This window comes from Mixophyes fleayi, chromosome 4 (genome assembly GCF_038048845.1).
Source record: "Mixophyes fleayi isolate aMixFle1 chromosome 4, aMixFle1.hap1, whole genome shotgun sequence".
Classification (NCBI taxonomy): domain Eukaryota; kingdom Metazoa; phylum Chordata; class Amphibia; order Anura; family Limnodynastidae; genus Mixophyes; species Mixophyes fleayi.
In genome coordinates, this window is record NC_134405.1 from 284,611,555 (window position 1) to 284,627,533 (window position 15,979).

Below are 15,979 nucleotides of genomic sequence, written 5' to 3' on the forward strand. Positions count from 1 at the left end.
ATAAGCAACATCTGCCACAGCCTGTTTCTGCATTACTTGTCTTTCTATATGAAACACTGCAAAGAGGTAATTCTTTAAAATCCCCTAACTTTTTGGCTTTAACTCCTTTTATCACAATTTGGAACAAATTGCTTTTCTTGGTCTCTTTTCATGGCATAATCTTTAGAACTGTGTTATCTTTCACCCCTCCACCAACCAGGGCCGGATTTACCGCTAGGCAACCTAGGCACCTGCCTAGGGCCTAGCGGCTCTGGGGGGGGCACAGCTGGGGGGGACAGGAGTAATTTTTAAAAAAATGAAAAAAAAAAAAAATTCGGCCCCTCCCCCAACTCGCGGCACACCCCCCCCCCCCCCCCGCGCGACTCGTGCGGGGGGGGGGGGGCAGCGAGTCGGGGGAGGGGGGGGTGCCGCGAATCGGAGGAGGGGGGGGTCGGGTGCCGCGAATCGGGTCCCGGCAGCCTCTTCTCCTCTAAGTGATAGAGAGAGGAGGAGAGGCTGCCGGGACCCGACGAGCGATCACGTGACTCTTTCTTTTTTTTTTTCTTTTTTTTTTACATCTGGACTGACGGAGGAGGAGCAGCGCGCAATAGAAAGGTAAGTAAAACAAGGGACAGAAGTGGTGATGGTGAAGGGGCACAGAAGTGGTGATGGTGAAGGGGCACAGAAGTGGTGATGGTGAAGGGGCACAGAAGTGGTGATGGTGATGGGCACAGAGGTGGTGAAGGGGCACAGAAGTGGTGATGGTGAAGGGGCACAGAAGTGGTGATGGTGAAGGGGCACAGAAGTGGTGATGGTGATGGGCACAGAGGTGGTGAAGGGCACAGAGATGGTGATTGGCACAGAAGTGGTGATGGTGATTGGCACAGAAGTGGTGATGGTGAAGGGCACAGAGGTGGTGATGGTGAAGGGCACAGAGATGGTGATTGGCACAGAAGTGGTGATGGTGATTGGCACAGAAGTGGTGATGGGCACAGAGGTGGTGATGGTCAGGGGCACAGAAGTGATGGTGAAGGGGCACAGAAGTGATGATGGTGATGGGCACAGAGGTGGTGAAGGGCACAGAGATGGTGATTGGCACAGAAGTGGTGATGGTGATTGGCACAGAAGTGGTGATGGTGAAGGGCACAGAGGTGGTGATGGTGAAGGGCACAGAGATGGTGATTGGCACAGAAGTGGTGATGGTGATTGGCACAGAAGTGGTGATGGGCACAGAGGTGGTGATGGTGAAGGGCACAGAGGTGGTGATGGTGAAGGGCACAGAGGTGGTGATGGTGAAGGGCACAGAGATGGTGATTGGCACAGAAGTGGTGATGGTGATTGGCACAGAAGTGGTGATGGGCACAGAGGTGGTGATGGTGAAGGGCACAGAGGTGGTGATGGTGAAGGGGCACAGAAGTGGTGATGGTGAAGGGGCACAGAAGTGGTGATGGTGATGGGCACAGAGGTGGTGAAGGGCACAGAGATGGTGATTGGCACAGAAGTGGTGATGGTGATTGGCACAGAAGTGGTGATGGTGAAGGGCACAGAGGTGGTGATGGTGAAGGGCACAGAGATGGTGATTGGCACAGAAGTGGTGATGGTGATTGGCACAGAAGTGGTGATGGGCACAGAGGTGGTGATGGTGAAGGGCACAGAGGTGGTGATGGTGAAGGGGCACAGAAGTGGTGATGGTGAAGGGGCACAGAAGTGGTGATGGTGATGGGCACAGAGGTGGTAAAGGGCACAGAGGTGGTGAAGGGCACAGAAGTGGTGATGGTGATTGGCACAGAAGTGGTGATGGTGAAGGGCACAGAGGTGGTGATGGTGAAGGGCACAGAGATGGTGATTGGCACAGAAGTGGTGATGGTGATTGGCACAGAAGTGGTGATGGGCACAGAGGTGGTGATGGTGAAGGGCACAGAGGTGGTGATGGTGAAGGGGCACAGAATTGGTGATGGTGATTGGCACAGAGGTGGTGATGATGAAGGGCACAGAGGTGGTGATGGTGAAGAGGCACAGAGGTGGTGATGGTGATTGGCACAGAAGTGGTGATGGTGAAGGGCACAGAGGTGGTAATGGGCACAGAGGTGGTGATGGTGATTGGCACAGTGGTGGTGATGGTGATTGGCACAGAGGTGGTGATGGTGATGGGCACAGAGGTGATGGTGAAAGGGCACATGTGATATTGTGAAGGGGCAAAAGTGACAATGAAGGGGCACAGTGTGATGATAGAGGGACAAAAGTGACAAGAGCACATACTTGGATTTATGCGTATTATTTTTGCAAACAACTTAAGTAAGTATTTCTGCCCTGACTTCAATATTTATTATGTTGTTTTGACCCAACTACTTAAAAAAACGGGACTGCTTGGTAATTATTTAGGGGTGCCTTTTTCTGCAGCAGGGTGGCCTTGCTCTTTTCCCATGTTAGGTACGCCCCCAAAGATGCAAGCCACGCCCTCACCTCCTTTGGCGGCGTGCCGCCGCTGGGCGGCGGCACATGCTTTCATACTTTCATATCTACTTAACTATAGGGGTATATGGTAGGCATGCGGCGGCACATGCTTTCACTTCTACGTAACTATAGGGGTATATGGTAGGCTGCAAAAATATAGTGCTATGGATTGTTGCAGGGAGGGGCCCCAAAAACAGTATCCTGCCTAGGGCCCTATGAGGTCTAAATCCGGCTCTGCCACCAACACAAACATTTGTTCATATTACACCTGCATTACTCCACTCACCTCTAGTCAACACCCATGAACTGCTGTCCTATTTATTATCTCTAACAAGTACAACTTCCACCTGTCGCCAGAAAATAAAAAGCCACACATCTTACAATCCCCTTGCCTATCTTTCTCTCACTCTGCTTCTATTAGCTGGTGATATTTCACCTAATCCAGGACCCCCACACTCCTCACACACACATACATCAGAACACTACCGCTCTATAGCAAACCTCAAACACATCACCTGTCTCCCCTCTCTTCCAAAGTCCTTTAAATGTGCCCTTTGGAATGCACGCTCTGTTTGTAACAAACTTACCTCCATTCATGATCTCTTCCCCCTCAAAAAACCTCAACCTTCTGGCAATAACAGAAACATGGCTCATGCAATCAGACACTGTCTCACCTGCAGCACTTTCACATAGTGGCCTCCATCTCACCTACACCTTCAGACCTGAAGGCAGACAAGGAGGTGGGGTTGGACTACTTCTTTCCCCACAGTGCACGTTTACAGTTCTACCAATGTTCCATCACTCACGTTCAAATCTCGTTCAAATCTATTGAAGTACATGCTATTCGCATTTTTAATCCACTCTCTCTACGTGTTGCAGTGATCTATCGTCCCCATGGAGCACACTAACAATTTATTGAGGATTTCTCTGCATGGCTCCCTCACTTCTTATCTTCAGACATCCCCACCATCATCATGGGTGATTTCAACATCCCCATTGATGACCCACCTTCCAAAGCTGCTTCCAAACTACTCTCTCTAACCTCCTCACTTGACCTCTCCCAGTGGATTATTATTCTTATTATTATTATTATTAATTTTTATTTATAAGGCGCTACAAGGCGTCCGCAGCGCCATACAGAGACAAGCAAATTACAATACAATGGGAGACAGCACAGTACCGTAAACAGTAAGCACAGCAACTCGGTAAGCTCAATGCACAGCTAGAGAGGGCGGGGAAGGGGGGGGAGGATCCGCAAACGACGGGGCCCAAGAAGGAGGGCGCGGAAGACAGGGAGTACCCCCGGGGGGAGGAGGGAGCGAGGGTGGACGTGGGGTGGAGGACCATCGAGGAGGAGGGCTAAGTAGCTGGAGAGCAGAGTTAGAAGTGGTTGAAACAGGAGGAGAGATGGCCCTGCTCAGAGGAGCGTACAATTTAAGGGGAGGGGTGGACAGACGGAGAGACGCAGGGGAGAGAGGGAGAGTAGGTGGACGGAGGCAGAAGATAAGGTAGGAAGTTAAGTGGGAGACAGAAAGGCTTTAAGAAAAAGGTGGGTTTTTAGGGCTCGTTTGAAACTGGACAGATTAGGGGAAGTTCTGATGGAGGGAGGGAGCTTGTTCCAGTGGAGGGGGCAGCGCGGGCGAAGTCTTGGATACGTGCGTGGGAGGAGGTTATAAGGGGGGAAGAGAGGCGACGGTCAGAGGCAGAACAGAGAGGGCGGGATGGAGCATGAATAGAGAGGAGGGTGGAGATGTAGGGCGCAGTGGAGTTGGCGAGGGCCTTGTAGGTGAGTGTGAGGAGCTTAAAGAGGATTCTGAAGGGGAATGGGAGCCAGTGAAGGGCTAGGTAGAGGGGGGAGACAGAAGAGGAGCGGCGAGAAAGGAAAATAAGCCTAGCGGCAGCGTTAGGGACAGATCGAAGGGGATCGAGATGAGAGTGGGGGAGGCCAGTGAGGAGGAGGTTGCAGTAGTCCAGGCGGGAGATCATCAGAGAGTGGATAAGGCATTTGGTGTCATCTTGGGAGAGGAAGGGCCGGATGCGAGCGATGTTACGCAGCTGGAAGCGGCAGGATTTAGCAAGAGAGAGGATGTGGGGGCCAAAGGAGAGAGAGGAATCGAGGATGACACCAAGGCAGCGAAGTTGGGGGACAGGGGAGATAGAGGTGTTGTCGACAGTGATGGAGAGGTCAGAAGGGGATGAGGTATGAGAGAGAGGAAAAACTATGAGCTCAGTTTTGGCAAGGTTAAGTTTGAGGAATCGAGAGGACATTCAGGAGGAGATGGCAGAGAGGCAGATGGACACCCTAGAGAGGAGGGAGGGAGAGAGATCAGGAGAGGAGAGGTATAGTTTAGGGTCGTCAGCGTAAAGGTGGTAGCTGAAGCCGAAGGAGCTGATGAGTTCACCCAGGGAGGAGGTGTATAGAGAGAAGAGTAAGGGTCCCAGAACAGAGCCCTGAGGGACCCTGACTAAAAGGGTGGACGGGGGGGAGAGAAACCCAGAGGTGGTGACAGAGAAGGATCGGTGAGTAAGGTAAGAGGTGAACCAGGACAAGACTGGGCCGGAGAGGCGTAAAGACTGGAGGGTGTGGAGGAGGAGGGGGTGGTCAACGGTGTCAAAGGCTGCAGAGAGGTCAAGGAGGATGAGAAGGGAGAAGTGGCCCCTGGCTTTAGCAGAGAGGAGGTCATTGGTGACTTTAGCCAGGGCAGTTTCAGTGGAGTGGAGGGGGCGGAAACGAGACTGGAGAGGATCAAGGAGGTAGTATTCAGAAAGGTAGGAGGTGAGACGGCTGCAGACGAGCCTCTCGAGAATTTTGGAGGCAAAAGGGAGAAGAGATATGGGGCGATAGTTCGAGAAAGAAGTGGCATCGAGATTAGGCTTCTTAAGAATGGGGGATACGAGAGCATGTTTGTAGGAAGTGGGGAAGATGCCAGTGGAGAGGGAGAGATTGAAGAGGTGAGCGAGGTGGGAGCAGGTGGTGGGGGAAAGGGAGCGAAGAAGATGGGAGGGGATGGGATCCAGGGGACAGGTAGTGGGGGGGGGGATGAAATGAGAGTGGACTTCCTCGCCGGTGGTGGGACGGAAGGAGTGGAGGGGAAGGGGGTTGGGGGGGAGGAGGGAAGAGTGGGAGGGGTGGAAGAGAGAGTGGAGGAGGAGATTTCAAGTTGGATGGCCTCGATTTTAGAGGAGAAGGAGGCAAAATCGGAGGCAGTCAGGGAGGAGGGAGGGGGGGAGGGGAGGGGGCCAGGAGAGTGCTGATGGTGACGAAGAGGCGGCGGGGGTTAGAGGACTGGGAAGAGATGAGGGATTTAAAGAAAGATTGTTTAGCGAGTGAGAGGGCAGAGCTGTAGGATGAAAGGATGAATTTAAAGTGGAGGAAGTCACCCAGGGAGCGGGATTTTCTCCAGTGACGTTCGGCGGTACGGGAGCATTTTTGGAGGAAGCGGGTAAATTTGGAGTGCCAGGGCTGGGGTTTGGAGCATCGGGGGTGGGCGGAGTGGGCAGGGGCGACCACGACCAGAGCGGAGGTGAGGGTGTGATTGTAGAGGGAGACCGCCTGGTTGGGGCAGGCCTGGGAGGAAAAGGGAGAAAGGAGGGTATCGAGAGAGGAGGACAGAGAGGCAGGGTCAAGAGCGTAGAGGTTGCGTATGGACAGAGTAGGTTGGGCAGGGGGAGGGGAGCAGGAGAAGAGGAGAGAGAGAAGGAGAGGAGATGGTGGTCGGATAGAAGAAAGGGAGAGATGGAGAAGTCGGAGAGTCTACAAAAGTAGGAGAAGACAAGATCAAGGGAGTGACCAAGGCAGTGGGTAGAGGAGGAGGTCCATTGGGTGAGACCAAGGGAGGAAGAGAGCGTGAGCAGTTTGCTGGAAGCAGGGTAGGTGGGGTTGTCGATGGGGATGTTAAAGTCACCGAGAATGATCGAAGAGAGATCGGAGGTGGTGAGGAAGCCAGCTAGCAAAGTTGTCAAGGAAAAGGGAGGTGGGGTAGAAGTGGCGGATGGAGTGAGCTTCAAAGGAGGAGAATCAGAGGGAGGGTTCAGGGGGAATGACACTAAAAGTACAGGTGGAGGAGAGGAGGAGGCCAACTCCACCACCTGGGCGGGCACCAGGCCTGGCGGAGTGGGTGAAGGAGAGGCCACCATAGGAGAGGGCAGCGGGGGAAGTAGTATCAGAATCGGAGAGCCAGGTTTCAGTAATGGCAAGAAGGTTAAAGGAGTTGGATAGAAAGAGGTTGTGGATAGCAGTCAGCTTGTTGCGGACGGATCTGTCATTCCAGAGGGCACAGAAGAAAGGGGGAGAGGAGAGGGGGAAATGGGGATGAGGTTAGCAAGACGAGCAGCGCGCGGGGAGGGCGGGGAGGAACGGGAGAGGTAGGGCGGGGGGAAAGTATGGGTATGGAGTGAGAGCGGGCAGGCATAGTAGGGAGAGAGAGTAACAGAACAGTGAGATAGTGGGGACAGTGAAAAACAGGTAAGAACAATGGCAGGAAGACAATGAAAAGGTGGAAGATAATAACAAATTAGGGCGTGGAGGGCATGGAACAACAGTACAGTGAGATAATAAGGACAATGAAAACAGGTAAGAATGATAGCAGAACAGTAACATAATAAGGACAGCGGATAACAGGTAAGAATAAGCAGGGAGACAATAGCAAGATGGAGGACAATAACCAATTAGGGCGTGGAAGGCAATGAATAATAGAAGGAGAGGTAATAAGGACAATGGAAATAGGCAAGAATAATAACAGGTAAAAGTAGTTGCTGGTAAATATAAAATCAGGAAAAACAAGATAAAGGCATATAAATATTAGAATAATAACAGGTAAAAAGTAGTTACTTGTAAATGTACAATCAGGAAAAACAAAATAATGGCATATAAAATAATGTTTTATATGCAGTTGATGCGGATAAGCCAGGGATTCAGCAGGAGAGGGGTTAACTGACAAGTCGGGTCGGTACACAGTAGATCAATTAGTGCAGATAAGCCAGGGATTCAGCAGAAGAAGGGTTAATTGACAAGCCGGGTCGGTACACAGTAGATCAGTTGATGCAGATAAGCCATGGATTCAGCAGGAGAAGGGTTAACTGACAAGCCGGGTCGGTACACAGTAGATCAGTTGATGCATATAAGCCATGGATTCAGCAGAAGGGTTAACTGACAAGCCGGGTCGGTACACAGTAGATCAGTTGATGCAGATAAGACATGGATTCAGCAGAAGGGTTAACTGACAAGCCGGGTCGGTACACAGTAGTTCACTTGATGCAGATAAGCCAGGGATTCAGCAGGAGAAGGGTTAACTGACAAGCCGGGTCGGTACACAGTAGGTCAGTTGATGCAGATAAGCCAGGGATAGATGGTATGGCCTTGTCCTTGGAGTGATGATGACACTCCTTTGTACCCCCACAATAATTTCCCACTGTCTTCACAAGTTTTTAGATGTTTTACAATTGTGGACAGATGATTGTGTGGGAGGAAAGACACAGAGCTGATCTAACGTGCAGCCATCTCCAACTGCCGCCCGCATGCCATGATTGAATCATCTACTCCTAAGGATGGCCACTGCCTTGATCTTGTTTTCTCTAGACTATGCTAAGTTTCTAATTTTCTTAACACACCCTACCCCCTCTCGGATCATCACCTTATCAGCTACTCACTCACCCCCACTGCTCTAACCTCTCCACTGTCTAACTCTACCAAGCCTCCTCATACCCGCAGAAATCTGAATTCTATTAATCTTCAACAATTTTCCACCTCTCTCCAACACCTTCTCTCCCCTATCTCTACATTCTCATCCCCTGAGATGGCAGTACCCCATTTTCACCAAACCTTAGCAATGGCCCTTGATCAAGTGGCTCCAGCGACACTACATACTACACGTCGACTTCGATGTCAACCGTGGCACACTAATGCAACACGAAATCTTCAAAAACTGTCCCGTAAAGCAAAACGTCACTGGCGTAAATCTCGCACCTCTAATGACTTCTTCACATATACTTCTGTCTACCACTCCTATCGAAATGCTCTGGACACTGCAAAACAAACATACTTCCAATCTCTTATCTATGCTCAGGCTTCTAACCCCAAACGCCTTTTCAATACATTTAAATATCTTCTCAATCCTCCCACCCCGAACCCTCCATCTACTATCAGTGCTCAGGATCTTGCTTCCTACTTCAAGGACAAGATTGACAAGATCAGACTAGAAATGGTATCCTCTTCCTCGACAAGCAATCAGCTCAATTCCTTACCACTACCCTCTGACACCCTCTCTGCATTTGACCCCACAAATGAAGAGGAAATTTCTACGCTCTTCTTATCTTCCTACTCTACCTCCTGTCGTCTTGATCCTATTCCCTCGCAAATTGGTAGATCCCTGTCTTCTGTGCTCATTTCACCTCTAACTCAAATCTGTAATCTCTCGCTCTCTACTGGCATCTTTCCATCACTATACAACCATGCAGTGATTACTCCTATCCTAAAAAAACAAGATTCCGACCCAAACTCTCTATCAAATTACCGTCCCATCTCTCACCTGCCGTGCCCCTCCAAGCTTCTAGAGAGACTTGACTACACTCGCCTCACACGCTTTCTTTCCGCTAACAACCTGTTGGATCCTCTTCAATCTGGCTTTCGTTCTCAACACTCCACAGAGACTGCGTTGACCAAGGTTGTCAATGATCTGATCACTGCTAAAACTGAACGCCATTACTCCCTCCTAATTCTCCTGGTTCTCTCGGCTGCATTTGACACCGTTGACCACTCTCTTCTCCTACAAACACTGCAATCCCTAGGTCTTCAAGACACTGTTCTATCCTGGTTCTCATCCTACCTTTCTAATCGCTCTTTCACTGTTAATTTCTCTGGAGCCACCTCTGCTCCGCTTCCCCTATTAGTTGGAGTACCACAAGGCTCAGTGCTAGGTCCTCTGCTGTTCTCTATCTATACCGCTTCTCTTGGAAATCTAATAAGTTCCTTTGGCTTTCAGTATCATCTCTATGCGTGTGATACCCAAATCTATCTATCCTCTCCTGATCTCTCGACATCTGTGTTGTCCCGTGTAACTGACTGTCTTTCTGCCATTTCATCTTGGATGTCCTCTCGCCAACTCAAACTTAATCTTTCTAAAACAGAGTTAATCATATTCCCGCCCACCAACAAGAGCATACCTGACATTTCTATCTCTGTTGATAACTTGACCATAAATCCCACCCCACAAGCTCGCTGCCTAGGTGTAATCCTTCACTCACACCTATTCTTTGTTCCCCACATTGACTCTATATCTAAATCCTGCTACATACATCTAAAGAACATTTCCAGAATTCGCACATATCTCACGCAAAACACTGCAAAAACCTTAATTCATGCACTCATCAGCTCTTGCATTGACTATTGCAATTCCCTCCTTACTGGTCTTCCCAAAAACAGACTCAAACCTCTACAATCTATTTTGCACACTGCGGCATGTCTGATTTTTCTTGCAAATCGTTCTTCCTCTATCGAATCACTTTGTATGTCTCTACACTGGCTGCCTGTTTTGTACCGAATCCGATATAAAATACTTTTACTAACCTACAAGGCCATCAACAAAGCTGCACCAACATACATCTCCTCTCATCTCAAAATATCTCCCAACTCGGCAACTCCGTTCTACACAAGATCTGCGTCTCTCATCCACCCTCATTACATCCTCCCATTCCTGGTTACAGGACTTTTTTCGGGCTGCACCCACTCTATGGAATTCTCTCCCTCGCACAGTAAGACTCTCCTCTGGTCTACAAACTTTCAAACATTCTCTGAAAACCTACCTCTTCAGACAAGCTTATAATATTCCTCAGCCACCCTGTTAACCTCGCTACCTTTAGCCTGTTACACAATTTCACACAAGACAACTACCCCCTGACCAACATTGTTGTGTGACGGGTTCATTTAGCTTATGAGTCACTTTTACCTTTGCAGTCTGGCTGGGCCAAAATGCAAAATGTAGACTTAACCTCATGTGTCAATCTCCCATTGTCCCATAGATTGTAAGCTTGCAAGCAGGCCCTTCTCACCTCTTTGTCTGTTTTACCCAGTTTGTTTATTAGTTTATTATGTTTGTCCCCAATTCTAAAGCGCTACGGAATATGTTGGCGCTATATAAATAAATAAATGATGATGATGATGATGATGATGATGATATATCCCTGCAGTTTTTGAGTTGAGATAAATGCGATCCAACACACACATGTAAAAATATTTTTGCAACAGAATCTTTCTGTAAACGTAGAGTGCAAAAATTTATCAAATATTTTATTTTCTGTAAATGTTCAGCTTTTACATCGTATCTCACTGGAACTGAATTTCATACTCTTGTCTTAAAGATATGATGTCAAAAATACAATAACAAAAAAACAGAAATTACAAAATACATTTTTCTCCTTATATGCTCAATATGTGCAACAAATTAAATAAAGAGTATAAAACAAAATTAAGGTGCAATTTCTAAACTACAGTTGTAAATTTTGAAAAGTTACCTACTTTGCACCCCCTTACCCGAATTAAGGAGGACCATCCTTCAGGACCTCTTAATTTTTTCAGTTATGGTTCATGTTTCTATTGAGTACACGAATACATGAATAAGCTACGTGCCAAGCTCTATGTCAGCACTGTCATATATTGTTATCATGCTATTGGTAAGTTAGTTGCCTGAAGTGGAACACAACTGGAGGCGGAGCAGACATAGCAATCCGCTTTTGGACTATTCAAGCATCGGACCCTCCATTGTGGGGACCCAATAAAAACATAAACCTAAGTAGAGTAGAGTTGGGATCTTTGCAGAAGGGCCTCCTCCATTAATTAGCTAAAGATCAGATAAGAAAGGCTAACTTTTCAAAATTGATAACCCCACCCTTTCAAGCATCTGTTGTGAACCTATAAATTGATTGATCAACTACCATATCTGTATTGTTGTTTGAGAGGCATGTTTGGTATCAGTAGTGCTGGTCCTCTATTGCTATTTGGATGTTCCTGGGGGTAACTCTTGGTAAGTTAGCTCTCAATTTAAAAACACATGAATGTATGACCCAATATAGGGACTCTCAATTAAAGTTTAAAGTTAGGACCATCCTACTACCAGAAAAGCAGTGACGGGCAGGTGTCTTATTTACAAATATGTGTAACTGACACTTCTGCATTTTATAAACAAAGCAGCTCTTTTACTGATTCACAGCAGTGTGCTGGAGGATTATTCTGTTTCTTCCTTTCTTGATGACCCCACCCTTCCAATTACCTACTGTGAACCTATAAATCGATTGAGCAACTACCATTTCTGTATAATTTTTTTAAATATCTACTATAAAGAGGGAATTAGCCTTCAGCCTTTAACATGTCATATTCTCATGAGTTCATAGATATCATATAATTATAGTTCCCATACCATGTTTAACCGATATAGCCCCAAAACACAATAGTCCTTATGTGCAAAAAAATTAGAAAAATACACCAGAAAAGTTACAATACAAAACTGTCCATTTGCCCACCAAAAGCCATATATTTCCTAAAACTAGACAATCATTTAAATTCATAGTATTTAAAATTGATAGCTATTTCTAGAGGCTAGCAGACGTACCCAGCACGTGACATGATCCCTCCTGCTGCCTCTCTTTTTATTGTAAAACTGGATTCACTACATGCAGTTCCAGTTTTTGCTGAATGCAGGGATGCAGATTACAGGGGAACTGTGCACTGCAAACCTCAGTATTCCTCTATGCTCTGAGGTCAGTGTGAAAGTAACTGTGTAAGGGACATGCATTCGGCTTTACTGTGCAGATGTTTAAAAAACATATTTTAATTAAAACACACATTCTTTTGGGCTTGGAGAGTAAAACTGATGTGTTCTACATTTCTTTCCCTGTTTTCATAAAATGTGAATATCACATGAAACAATTAAGGGTTAGAATCATATTTACCAGTGAGCTTCTTCAGCTCAAGATAGATTCTATCCATGGTCTTAATCACTCCTCTAAGGTCTAATGGCTTGGCATCTGAATCGTTTTCCAAAATCTGAAAATAGACATTTATGTAAGAAACGAAAACATTTCTATTTGACAGTGTTTATGCTTTATATAATGCACCTACAAAGTTTAGCATTTCCTCAGACTGGCCATGACTCATAAATGAATTGACTCTTCCTATGTGCTAATCAGCTTCTTTACAAAAGCAAACTCTTGGGTTGATGGAGACTTGGACGCAAAGCAAGTGTAACGTTCTCTTTAAGGAAGAGGAAGGAAAAAGATTTTTGCCCATATGCAGAGATGTACGTATGATGAGATACATCAACAACATATGCGCCCGGTGTACTATAAGTCATCATCATCAGCGCCTTTAGCAGGTGCAAAACATATGCCTCCTAGCAGACTTATATGCATGATTGTGCAAGTCTACATGTGCTGCATTCGTGTGCACACAGTCAGTGCACTCTGTCTTTGTTTTCAGATGTTTAGAAGGCTGGAGGAAGTTTTAAACTAGAAACTGGGGTAAAAAATGTATTTAAAAGGTATAATTGAGATTTGGCTTGATGAAGTTCTAGCATGTTTAGGAAGAAAGGAGGAGTTAGGGTATATATAAAAACCTGTTTAAGACCTACACAGTTGGAGGTTATCTGTGTAGAATATGTTTGGGAAGTTATACACTGAGACAATGACACCAGTAAAGTACAGAATGGGGTTTCTTATAAGCCACTTGGCATAAATCATTGTATTGAAATTCAATTATCATTACAAATACAAAGGGCATCAAAGAATGTCTACCTTATGGGTGATTTTAACTATACAAATATAACATGGGCTAATGAAACTAGTTCTAGAAAACAAAGACAAATTTGTATCTATTTTAAAAGACAACTAACTTTTAGAAGTGGTAGAAGACCCAGAGGGAGAAATGTGCTGGACTTGGTACCATCTAATAGAAGAGATATAATATCTAATGTTCAGATGAAGGGGCATTTATGGAACAGTGATCACGAAGCAGAGAAAATATTGCGTTCAGTTGGCAGCTTATTCGTGTATTGGACTCTCAAGTGTAGATATCTACATTTCTGTACTGCTTGAGTTCATGTTTCTGTGAGTTCCCCATAATGGACGGCCTAAGGCAAATTATTTAGTGGGGAATAAATGCTGGTATGAGGTGGAGGAGAATCAATTTGGAGGCTTTATTCAACATTAGGTGGTTTGGTCATGTCCTAGGGGAGAATCAATTCAGAGTGGTCATCAATTCAGATTGGCTGTCATAATATGGGAAGAATCAGTTCAGGAGTTCATGAGCTGGAGGAGAATAAATTTGTCAGGCAAGACTTGGGAAAGAAAAAAAATCAAGGGATTCATAACCTGGGGAATAATAAGTACAGGAGGGGCATGACTGATGAGAAACAATGCAGAGAAGACATTATTCAGAGAGAAAAATCGGTACAGATGGCCCTTTATCTGGAGAGAAGCAATGCAGAGTCTCATATCTATCCTATGTTTTGTTTGAATCATTCACAAGTATTTTTACGGTATGCTGTTTAAGAGGAGTATGGATTGTGGAGGGGCTTATGTGTGGGATTTTTGCAGAGATGTCCCTCTTTGTTGATATAGATATGGTGAAAACTCAGAAATGTTTAAGACATGAGAAAATACTATGGCACAGTGTACCCGAGTGTTAAAAATTTCCAAATATTTTTGCTACATGCATATTTTGCATAAAACCTGAGGCTTCTGGGTTGAATGACCACATTATTTGCCTATGTTGTTCAATTTGTTCCTGTAATGCTTTTCCCCTTGTTTCAAATTAGCCATATTATGGCAGTAATTATTTTTATTCACAACCCTCGCTTTCCTGTTCACATTTCCTGTCTAATGCTGTTTGAATGCCAAAAGGGAGGATGCATTCTGCAGTAATTCTGGTAGTGTTAATAAAAAGATGCTTCTTTCTCTATTTAGTGGATAAAAAAAGTTACTGAAAAATTTAAAGCAAGCAGACTCAAAGCAGGTTCCTAATAGACCATTATACACAATGCCTTCACAAATACATATAGCAAAGCTAGATTTTCAGGAAAAACAGCCAGGGGAGAAAAAAAAGAAATCAATATTTCAAATCGTTTTTTGGGGGTTTCTTTGCTGACTAGAAGAATGCTGTCTTAAGAAGGTCTACATAAAATCTGATTAGTTTAAGAGGAGCTGTTTAATAACCTGTGTGACAGATGCAGGTGCAGAGATATCTATAAAGCACGTATTTGCTAAAGCTGTTTTTCTGGTGACCCTAAACAGTGCATATAGCGTTTTACAATCCATCAAGAGCAAAAAGTCTGCATGTGTGACATCATCTAGGTAGATTTGATTACTCTCAATAGAAAACCATCTTTAATAAAATTTTGTTTTTTAATTGAAGCAGACCAGCTCCTTCCATCACTGCCTATCTTTTCCCAGACTGGGTCTTAGATGCACATGTGCAGGTGTGATGCAGAAACATAGGAAACTAGGATAAACACCACTTTTCACTTACAGTTGCTAACAATCACAGCATCTGTTTCCACCAGGTCTTCTGCACTTAGTTTTAGGAGTTTATACAGAGGCTCTATTGTAGGCACTAGGACAGTGATGGCTAACCTGTGACACTCCAGGTGTTGTGAAACTACAAACCCCAGCATGCTTTGCCAGGAGATAACTAGCTGATAGCTGGCAGAGCATGCTGGGACTTGTAGTTTAACAACACCTGGAGTGTCACAGGTTACCCATCACTGCACTAGGAGGCAGTGTATAGCACAGTGATAGGGCAATAGAATAATAGGTACAAATGCATACTAAATACAGGTGATCCAGGCACAAATATAGGAGTAAACAAGGTAAAACTTACACAAAAGGCTGCAATAAATTTGTATCTATGTGCATGTCCCTATTCTTAAATATTAACTAATTGTACTGTACAATTGTGTTTTACTGTATATAAGATATAGTCCTCTTTATTTATTCTTACTCTCTATCCTTTTTTTAATATTTATTGAATATGGCTATTTAAAATGCATAAAAGTACATTAAAGTTTAGTGAACATATCATGATAGGGACTGTAGCACATTGAGTCCCTTCTAGACAGTACCACAGACATGTTCAGGCTTAGCAGTAATGTGTCCCTGGAAACTTGACAAAAATGACATGTAAACTTACCACATCCATAGATTTTTTACCACAATTTTAATGTCACTAGTTGTTTATAAAGGAATACTACATAAGCAGCAGGGTCTTTCAAGCTAGTTGTCCAAGCCACACCCCTTCATTCTAAGCTTGAGACAGGAAGCTTCTTTCTGTTCTCTATCCCATCATGCTCCTGCTGGTGATGTTAGGAACCGTAGCTAAGTAACTGCTTTATTTTTCTGTAAATACTCCCTCTTCTCCACATACTCAGACCAACAGATGTGAAATGCTGACTTTTATTCAATAAATAAGGAAGTATGGAAAAGTGGGAAGTAATAATGCGGTAGTACCAACTTAGTTGACACAAAATTGTCATCAAAAGTAAAATAAAATAAAAAATTGTTT

General features: G+C 45.3%; 1 long non-coding RNA gene across 1 annotated transcript in view; it reads right to left on the reverse strand.

The window, feature by feature from the left end:
- Positions 1–15,724, reverse strand: part of LOC142150152 (uncharacterized) — a 30,556-nt gene extending 14,832 nt beyond the window's left edge. Inside the window, exons 1-2 of the long non-coding RNA XR_012691049.1 lie at positions 15,608–15,724; positions 12,376–12,469 (exon numbers count right to left, since the gene is read on the reverse strand). This is a non-coding gene — a long non-coding RNA (uncharacterized LOC142150152). The remainder of the gene's footprint in view (positions 1–12,375; positions 12,470–15,607) is intronic.
- Between the last annotated feature and the right edge of the window lie 255 nt (positions 15,725–15,979).